The sequence below is a fragment of the Microtus pennsylvanicus genome, chromosome 20 (assembly GCF_037038515.1).
Source record: "Microtus pennsylvanicus isolate mMicPen1 chromosome 20, mMicPen1.hap1, whole genome shotgun sequence".
Taxonomy (NCBI): Eukaryota; Metazoa; Chordata; class Mammalia; order Rodentia; family Cricetidae; genus Microtus; species Microtus pennsylvanicus.
This window is the reverse complement of record NC_134598.1, coordinates 9818547-9829192: the sequence shown is the minus strand read 5'-3', so window position 1 is coordinate 9829192 and position 10646 is coordinate 9818547. Positions and strand designations below refer to the sequence as shown.

The 10646-nt window shown below is 42.2% G+C and overlaps 1 pseudogene; it reads left to right on the top strand.

The window, feature by feature from the left end:
* Window positions 1-6018: 6018 nt before the first annotated feature.
* LOC142839023 (retinol dehydrogenase 16-like) lies at window positions 6019-9349 on the top strand (annotated as a pseudogene).
* The last annotated feature ends 1297 nt before the right edge of the window (window positions 9350-10646 follow it).

Sequence of the window (10646 nt, the reverse complement as noted above, 5' to 3'; positions counted from 1 at the left end):
TTGCTGAGTCCTGAGGTAGACTGATTCCAAATTTTCTGAGAAATTGCCATACTGATTTCCAAAGTGGCTGTACAAGTTTTCACTCCCACCAGCAATGGAGGAGTGTTCCCCTTACTCCACGTCCTCTCTAGCATAAGCTGTCATCAGAGTTTTTGATCTTAGCCATTCTGATAGGTGTAAAGATATCTCAGAGTTATTTTATTTTATATTTCCCTGATAGCTAAGGATATTGAACAATTCTTTAAATGTCTTTCAGACATTGAGTTTCTTCTGTTTAGAACTATACCCCACTTTTTAATTGGGTTATCGTGTATTTAGGTGCTTAGTTTCCTCAGTTCTTTAAATATTTTGGAGATCAGCCCTCTGTCAGATGTGGGGTTGGTGATTTTCTTTTTTCATTCTGTAGCCCGCCCTTTTGTCTTATATCCATATCCTTGCCATAGGCCATACATCAGCTTCTCGGTTTCAGGAGGTACCATTTATTGTTGCTCTCAGTGTCTGTGCTGCTGGGGTTATATTTAGGAAGTGGTCTCCTGTGCCCATGCGTTCAAGGCTACTTCCCAATTTCTCTTCTATCAGATTCAATGTAACTGAATTTATGTTGAGATTGTTGACACTTTTGGACTTAAATTTTGTGCATGGAAATAGATATGGATCTATTTTCATTATTCTAAATGTCAACATCCACTTATGCCAGCACCATTTGTTGAAGATGCTTTCTTTTTTCCATTGTACAATTTTGGCTTCTTTGTCAAAAACCAGGTGTTTATAGGTATATGGATTAATATAAGGGGATTCCATTGATCCCTTGTCCTTTTTATGCTACTATGAAGCTGTTTTATTACTGTAGCTCTATGGTAGAGCTTTAAGTCAAGGATGGTGATGCATCTGGAAGCCCCTTTATTGTACAGGATTGTATGGCTATCCTGGACTTTTTATTTTTCCAAATGAAGCCGAGTATTTTTCTTTTGAGGTTTGTGAAGAATTGTGTTGGAATTTTAATGGGATTGCATTGAATCTGTAGATTGCTTTTGTTAAGATGGTAATTTTTATTACGCTGATCCCACCTACCCAATAGCATGCGAGATCTTTCCATCCTCTGATTTCTCCTTCAATTTCTTTCTTCAAATACTTAAAGTTCTTCTCATACAGGTCTTTTACTTGTTTGATTAGAGTTATCCCAAGGTATTTTATGTTATTCGTGGCTTTTAGGAAGGGTAATGTTTCTCTGATTTCTTTTATTTTTTTTTCATTTTTTTCTTTTTTGTTTTTCGAGACAAGGTTTCTCTGTAGCTTTGGAGCCTGTCCTGGAACTAGCTCTTGTAGACCAGGCTGGTCTTGAAATCACAGAGATCCACCTGCCTCTGCCTCTGCCTCCCAAGTGCTGGGATTGAAGTCTTGTGCCACGACCACCCTGCTTTATTAAAAAAAAATTTCTTATTTTTATTTTATGTGCATTGTTGATTTTGCCACATGAATGACCGTGTCAGGATTTCAGATCCCCTGGAACTGGAGTTACTGACAGTTGTGAGCTGCCATGTAGGTGCTGGGAACTGAACCCGTGTCCTCTGGTAGAATAGTCAGTGCTCTTAACCTCTGAGCCATCTCTCCTGCCCATTTCTCTGATTTCTTTCTCAGACCACTTGTCATTTATATATAGGGGAGCTACTGCTGTTATTCTTTTTTGGTTTGTTTTTGAGTTAATCTTGTATCCTGCCATTTCACTGGAGGTGTTATCAGCTTTAGGAACTCCCTGGAAGGATTCTTGGGGTCTCTTATGTAAAGTATCATATCGTCAGCAAATAGTGAAAGTTTAACTCGTGTTCTTCTAATTTGTCTCCCCTTGATCTCCTTTTGTTGACTTACTGCTCGAGCTAGAACTTTGAGTACAATATTGAATAAATAGAAAAAGTGGATAATTTTGTCTTCTCGCTGATTTTAGTGGGATCACTTTGAGTTTCTCTCTGTTTAATTTGATGTTGGCTGTTGGCTTGCTGTATATTACCTTTATCATGTTTAGGTCTGTGATTTCTCCAAGACCTTTATCATGAAGGGGTGCTGGATTTCTTCAAATGCTTTTTCAGCATCTGATGAGATGATAATGCATTTTTTCCCTTCAGTTAATTATATGGTGGATTATATTAACAGATTTTTGTATGTTGAACATCCCTGCATCTCTGGGATGCAGCCTGGGATTTATGTTGTTGTTGTTGTTGTTGTTGTTGTTGTGTTCTTGGATTCTGCTTACCAGTTTTTATTGAATGTTTTCTTCAATAAAATACTCCTGAAGGAGTTTGGTCTGTAATTCTCTTTTTTAGATGTGTCTTTGTATGATTTGGTATCAGGGTGACTGTAGCCTTGTAAAAAGAGTTTGGCAATATTCCTTCTGTTTCTAGTGAGTGGAACAGTTTGAGGAGTATTAATATTAACTCTTCGTTGAAATTCTGGTTAAATTCTACACTGATACCATCTTGCCTTGGGCTTTACTTTTTGGTTGGGAGACTTTTGATGACTGTTTCTATTTCCTAAAGGGTTATAGGTCTATTTAAATTGTCTACTTGGTCTAGGTTTAGTTTTGGTGTGTGGTACCTATGAAGAAAGTTGTCTTTTTCTTTTACATTTTCCAATTTTGTGGAGAACAAGTTTTCAAAGTATGAACTGATGATTTTCTAGATTTCCTCCTTGTCTGCTGTTAAATCCTCCATTTCTTTTCTGATTGTGTTAATTTGGATATTTCTCTCTCTGCTCTTTGGATAGTTTGGATAAGGGTTTGCCTCTCTTGTTGATTTTTTTAAAGATCCAACTTTTTTGTTTCATTGATTCTTTGTATTGATCTCTTTGTTTCTATTATGTTGATTTTAGCTTCAATTTGATTATTTCCTGTTGCCTACTCCTCCTGGTTGAGTCTGCTTCTTTTTGTTCTAGATCTTTCAAGGGTACTGTTAAGTCGCTAGTGTGAGATTTCTCCACGTTCTTTATGTAGGCACGTAGAGCTATGAACTTTCCTCTTAGCACTGCTTTCATAGTGTCTCATCGGTTTGGGTATGTTGTGCCTTCATTTTCTCTGAATTCTAGGAAGTCTTTTCTTTCTTTCTTTCTTTCTTTCTTTCTTTCTTTCTTTCTTTCTTCCTTGACACAGTGATGATTCAGTTGAGAACTTTTAAATTTCCATGAGTTTGTAGGATGTCTGCAATTAGTTTTGTTTTTGAATTCTAACCTTAAGCCATAGTGATCTGATAAGATACAGGAGGTTATTCCATTTTTTAAAAAATCTGCTGAGGTTTTCTTTGTTACTGAGTATGTGGTCAATTTTAGAGAAGGTTCCATGAAGTGCTGAGAAGAAGGTATATTATTTTGTGTTTGGATGGAATGTTCTGTAGATGTCTGTTAGGTCCGTTTTAGTCATAACATCTGTTAAATCCCTTATTTCTATGTTAGGTTTCTGTCTGGCAGACCTGTTCCTTGGTGAGATTGGGGTGCTGAAGTCTTCTACTATTAGTGTGTGGGGTTTGATATGATTTAAGCTTTATGATGTTTTTTATTACAGATGTGTATGCGCTTGTATTTGGGTCATAGATGGTTAGAATTGAGACGTCTTCATGATGAACTTTCCCTGTGATGAATATGAAATGTCCTTCTCCATTTCTTCTGATTAATTTGAGTTTGAAGTCTATTTTGTCAGATATTAGGATTGCTACACCACTTAGGTCCATTTGATTGGAAAATCTTTTCCCAACCCTTTACTCTGAGGTAATGTCTGTCTTTGGGTTTGAGATGTGTTTCTTGTATGTAGCAGAAGGATGGTTTTATATCCATTCTGTTAGCCTGTGTCTTTGTTTTATTTTGTTTTTCACGATAGGGTTTCTCTGTAGCTTTAGATCCTGTCTTACAACAGGCTCTCGTAGACCACGCTGGCCTTGAACTCACAGAGTTCCACCTTCCTTTGCCTCCTGAGTGCTTGGATTAAAGACATGTGCCACCAACACCAGGCTAACCTGTGTTTTTAAATAGGTGAATTGAAGCCATTGATATTAAGAGATATTAATGACCAATGATTGTTAATTCCTGTTATATTTGGTTTTGCTGTTAGTGGTGGTAGTGTTTGTGTGTTTCTCTTCTTTGGATTTTGCTGGTGTGAGGTGTTAGGGTCCCTGTTGTCTGTGTGTTTGTGGATGCAGCAAACTTCCTTGGGTTTTAGTTTCCCTTCTAGTACTTTCTGTAGGGTAGATTTTGTGGATATCATTTAAATCTGATTTTGACATGGAATACCTTGTTTTCTCCATATGTGATTACTGAAATCATTGCTGGGTATAGTAGTCTAGGCTGGCACCTCTGGTCTCTTAGTGTCTGTAGCACATCTGCCCAGGATCTTCTGGCTTTCAGAGTTCCAATGAGAAGTCAGGTGTAATTCTGATAGGTCTGCCTTTTTATATTACTTGACCTTTTTTCTTGGCAGCTCTCAGTATTCTTTCTTAATTCTGTATGTTTAGTGTTTCTAACATTATATGGTGAGGGGACTTTTCTTTTTTTGATCCAGTCTATTTAGAGTTCTCTAGGCATTTTATACGTTCATAGTCATATCCTTCTTTAGGTTGTGGAAGTTTTCTTCTATCACTTTGTTAAATATACTTTCTGTGCTTTTGGTCTGTACTTCTCTTTCTTCTTCCATTCCTATTCCTAGGTTTGAACTTTTCCCAGATTTTTGGATGCTTAGTCTAAGAATTTTCTGGGTTTACCATTTTCTTTGACCAATGATTCTATTTCTTCTATTGTATCTTCAATGCCTGAGATTCTCTCTTCCATCTCTTGTAATCTGCTGGTTATGCTTGCATCTGTAGTTCCTGTTTCTTTACCCAGATTTTCCATTTCCAGAATTGCTTCGGTTTGTGTTTTCTAATTGCCTCTATTTCAATTTTTAAGTCTTGGACTGTTTCCTTCACTTGTTTGATTGTTTTTTCTTGGTTTTTTTTTTGGATTTCTTTATGAGATTTTTACCAGTTTTTTGTTTGTCTCTTCCTCCATTTTTTAAAAAATATTTATTTATTTATTATGTATACAATATTCTGTCTGTGTGCATGCCTGCAGGCCAGAAGAGGGCAACAGACCCCATTACAGATGGTTGTGAGCCACCATGTGGTTGCTGGGAATTGAACTCAGGACCTTTGGAAGAGCAGGCAATGCTCTTAACCACTGAGCCATCTCTCCAGCCCCTCCTCCATTTTTTAATGGAATTTTTCTTTTCCTCCTTAAGGGCCTCCATCATATTCATAAAATTATTTTTGAGGTTGTTTTCTCCTGCTTCATCTGTGTTGGGATGTTCAGGTCTTGCTCGTGTAGAAACAATAGTTTCTGGCTCTGCCATATAGCTCTTTGTGTTGTTGAATGTGATCTTACACTGCCGTCTGCCTATCTGTTCCTTCCTGTCGGTGCAGGTGGGGCCTGTACCTCCGTGGGTCATTCTTCCTATTTATATTTGATCCCTCCTTGTTCCCAGGAAGCCGCTGTACCAAAAATCACCACCTTACCCCGGCCTCACATTAGCCTCTCCTAAATCTCTAGAAACCAGAAGAGCAGCTACATTTTTTGAGGAGAGATTCCGGCTGAGGAACCTGAGGAGGAGACCTAAACTCAGAGCAGGATTTCTTGTTAATTGTGTCCTGAGTCCCAGCACCAAAGTATGTTCACAAAACCTGCATCTGTGGAGGTGGAGTGCAAGATGCTGAGACACAGGTGAGGCAGGGATTGACTGCAGTGGGTGTGTAAGGAAACGTGCATGTATTCCCATATGAGAAAAAAGGGCAAAGATCATAAGAGAACAGAGCTGTGTTACTGAATAGACAGTGAAGATTCTTTCCACTGGCAGGAAGTAAAGAAATGCCAGAGGCCATTAGGCATCATAAGACCAAACAGGTGAGAGAGCAGAGAAGTGGGGCATGAATAAATACCAAGATAGGCAGTGGACAGAGAACCAAGTGTGGACTTCCTGCTAGTAGCCTGCATTCCTCTGTGTCTCCTGTGTCCTGTGTGCCTACTTCGTCCTCTGTGAATAGAGGCCGGGTTCACTCTGTCCCAGACTGTCTGTGCCTGTCCTTTGAAAGCCATGTGGCTCTACCTGGTGGCTCTAGTGGGCCTGTGGACCCTCCTGCGCTTGATCAGGGAGAGGCAGGTACCTGGTGAGCAATCTCCAAGACAAGCATGTCTTCATCACGGGCTGTGACTCGGGCTTTGGGAACCTGCTGGCCAGACAGCTGGACAGGAGAGGCATGAGGGTGCTGGCTGCATGTCTGACGGAGAAGGGAGCCGAGGAGCTGAGGAACAAGACATCAGACAGGCTGGAGACAGTGATCCTTGATGTCACCAAGACTGAGAGTATTGTGGCAGCCACTCAGTGGGTGAAGGAGCGTGTTGGGAACAGAGGTGTCATTGAGATCCCTGGCTGTGTCTGCTGTTTTGACTCCGTTTTGAATGGGTCTTCCGGTTACACTCTGTGGCAAGAAGCTTTATGTGGGTTGGGGCACTTGAAGTACCAGCAGCCTCCTGATCTTGCCTGAACATCACCTGATCACTTTATCTCCAACCCCTGCCTGTTGTCTCTCAGTCTTTCTGGTGTTGGTAAGAAGGTGCCCTTTGGAGGATTTACCGTCTCACCTTCCTGTCTGTGCTCTGTCCCCTTCTCTATGTAGACAGTATAGACTGCTGGATGCTTAGAGCAGGGTCCCTTAGTGGAGCAGAGGATGGGACTTGTCGCTGAGCTATGTGTGCAGGGTGTCTGCGGCCACACCTGGGTAGATCTTGTAGGGCAGCACCGTCATTGCTCTTGCTTGGCACCTGAATCCACAGTGGAGGGAGACAAGACTTCTCCTGTGTAGAGCAGCCATGACAAGCTTAAGGACTGATTTGGGAAAACAAGATAGAGGTTACTCTTCTTTAATCCACCTGACAGTGTTAATAGCGATGGCACAAAGAAGACCCTTGGTTAAAAGAAATCTAAGAAGAGTTGAAAACATGTTGATTGTTTAAATTATTAAAACGTGTTATACAACAAAATTTAACCTATAATTTAGCACCCAGTGCATAAAAACAGGTAACGTTTTCACCTGTGTGCATTAAAGTAAATGCATTTTTTCACTTAAGAAAGGTGAGCAATTTTTACCTCGACATTTCTTTGATGATTTTACTTTTGAAACATCGTTTCTCTGTTTCTTGAATGTTCTGGAACTCTGTAGACCAAGCTTGCCTCTAACTCAGAGATCAGTCTTCTTGTCCCCCCAACTGCTGGGATTAAAGGTGTGTGCCACCACAGCCTGGCTTGCATGGTAATACTTAATATGAATTAAAAAAAAATCTGACCATCAAGAAAGCCCAACTAATGTAATCGTATCTTGAGGTCAGTTGCAGGGATTGTTTGGTACATTGTGTTTGTTTTATCTTGAGTTTTTAAGTTAGGAAATGGATACTGACTGGCCTTGAACTCACGACCTTTCTGCCTCAGACCGTCCTGTACCAGGATTGCAGGTCTGTCCCACCACCCACATCTTGTTCCCTACAGTTATGATCATGAGCACTGGCCTGGTAGTCGGTTTTCTGAGCTTGTGGTAGGATCCTAGCAATAAAATATCTCTGTTAAACAGTTTGCGTTTCCAGCAGGATACGGTATGGGTCTGGAGTGAGGTGGCACATGCCTTTTGGGAATAACTTCTCAAAACCAACAAGGACCACATAGCCTTGAACCAAGTAGGCTGCAGGTGACAGGCACGGTGGCTGACAGTGAACGTGCTGGTGAGGTGTGCAGCACTGACAGGGTGGCTGCCTGGATTCTGCAACAGTGAGTAAAAGAGACCAGCGACAGCGTCCTGTGGATGAGCGCATTGAGAGGGCTCTGTTTCCTGGGGCAGAGTGTGGAGCTGTGCTGTAGCCTTGCTGCTAACTCAGGTTGGCCTTGTGTTTTGTAAGCTCCTCGGGCAAGTTGCTCAGTGTTGATGCTGAATGTGCCAAGGCATATCAGCCAGAAGACACCCTGGGAGTGGTCATTGCCTACCCTCTTTGTTTATTCCTGTGTGGTTTGTTTGCCTGGTTTTTATAGGAAAGGATCTCCCACCTGGGTTTCACAGATTTGTCTAGACTATTGGGCTAGTAGGCTCCTGTCTAGGCCTCCCCAGTTCCAGGATTACACACAAGCCCCCTTTCTGGCCTTTCCATGTGGGTTGTGGCGCTCAAACTCAGGTCTTCATGCATGGGAGGCAAGTGCTATGCACACTGACCTGTTCCCCATGACCCTTTCTCCTACTTTTCTTTGCCACTTGAAAGACAGAGGCCGCAGTGTGTAAACTGCACAGAGAGATCTGAAAACACGGCTGTAAGCGTAAAGTTTGTGCAAGCATGACATCTACCTGCAAAACACAAGCAGAGCATCTCGTTCTCCAGGTTAGCAGAGGCACAGCATGTGTTCAACATCTGTTCCGAAGACCAGCTGAGAAGTGACTGCTATTGCTTCCCATGAAGCACACGGGGCCATGAATCATTAAAGGAGCCTGGAGCCTCAGGGATGGGGTCCCCAGCCCTGATGATACCATGCTACTGTTGGACAATGGTCTTTTATCTTGTCACTTATCCTACTTTTAATAAAACGCGGATTGGCCAGTAGCTAGGAAGGAAGTGTAAGCAGGGCAACCAGGCAGGAAGTGGTGGCGGGGCAATGAGAACAGGAGAATTCTGGGAAGAGGAAAGGTCACTCTGTAGCCATCTCCCAGAGGCAAAGGAAACAAGATGAGAATGCCTCACTGATAGCAGGGACCAAGTTGTGTGGCTAACACAGACAAGAATTATCGGCTAATATAAGTTATAAGAGTTAATAAGAAGCTGCATAATATGCTAACCAGTTTTAATTAATGTGGCCCTTGTGTGTTTTCTTTGGGCCTAAGTTGCTGTGGGACCTGGTGGGACAGAAACCTCTGTCAACACCATGCCGTTCTTCACTGTGTCCTAGTCTCCAGGAAACACATGTCTAAGCTGTCTTATCTTGTGGACTGTGCATTTCATCCATAACTATACCTGTGCTTGTGACTCTCTCTCTTCCCACTGTCCCCAGGACTGTGGGGCCTGGTCAACAATGCTGGCATCTCCAGCCCCTCTGGGCCCAATGAATGGATGAACAACAAGGACTTTGCAAAGATACTGGAGGTGAACCTGTTGGGCGTGATCGAGGTGACTCTGAGCATGCTGCCCTTAGTGAGGAAGCAAAATCCTAGTGGTCAACATTTCCATCATCTTGGGTTAAATATCTATATTTGATGGTGGTTACTGCATCTCCAAGTATGGTATAGAAGCCTTTTCGGATTCCCTCAGGTAATGACAGGGATGTGGGTATCTGACAGAATCATTGGAATAAGGTTTTATTTAATCAAGACCATTAGAAGGTCATCATGAAGAGGACACGCTCGGGTTTTCAGGTTCTATAACTGTCTTCTTTTAGGAGGGAGATGATGATTCTGCAGGAACACATTTCCATGTGTTCCTGGAAGGGCAGAGCTGAGATAGCTCTTTATTTTTTTCTTTCTTCCTTCATTAATTAATTAATTAATTAATTTTAAACATGGTCTGTGTAACTGTGACTGGTTTGGCTGGCATCAAACTCATACAGACCTATCTCCTGAGGACTGGAATTAAAATAACCTGTCAAGATGAAAGTTGTGTGCCAGCATCCTGCCAAGTTCAGTTAATTGTATCCTGCTTGATGCTAGATACATGGCTCAGCAGCTATGAGCACTGGCTGCTCTTCTATAGGATCCAGGTTCAATTCCAGGACCCACAAGGCAGTTTACATGATATTTGGGGAAGAGTCCAGACTCTTGACCTTTAGTGATGTTCAACTTGACAATGTCATTGAGGTAGGATGAGCATCTCATTCAGCTCATATCATAGTTTCTAGGCTCTTGTTATAGTCTGTGATCAACTCATTGTAGAATCACAAGAAGGCTTTCCCTAAGACCTTAAAAACTCTGACGCCTGAGAAATTGATAGAGGAGAGAGAGACTGTGGTCATCCCTGCAGTGAGCAGAGCAGTTATCAGTCTTAGGGTCCTAGAGCAAGGAGCCAAGCGGGAACCTAGCAGCCTGGTCAGGAGGCGTTTGGGGCAAATGCTCAGTCTTAGGCTCTGTGTGGCCAGTGAATGTGCCGCTGGCTGCTACTCGACCAAAGGATAAGTCATATGATACAGGCAGGAGGCTGAGTCGGTGAGCACATGCAGTCATGTAGGGAGCATGAGAACCACAGACAAGGATGTACTTCACGATCTTGGCAAGGCAAATGGGAAGAGAGTGAATCAGGGGAGCCCTGTGTGCCATGCAGCCTGTCATTGTAGAGAATGGGGGGATGGTAAATGTGAGAGGAACTAAGAAAACGGCCAGAGAGTGTTTCCAGGAAGATGCCTGCAGGAGCCATGGGCCAGCTGGACTGACACAGGTTTAGGGAAGGTTCAAATCTAAGAGTGTGGAGCATGTGAGTTGGGCAAGGGTAACCCTTTGCACCTGGAATGTATAGATAGGTCTTACCTAGTGTCTATTTTTATGACAGAGGGCTACATGCAACAAAAACATTGGGTGATATTTATAGCACAGAGGCATTGGACTCACCATGAGTTTCATCCA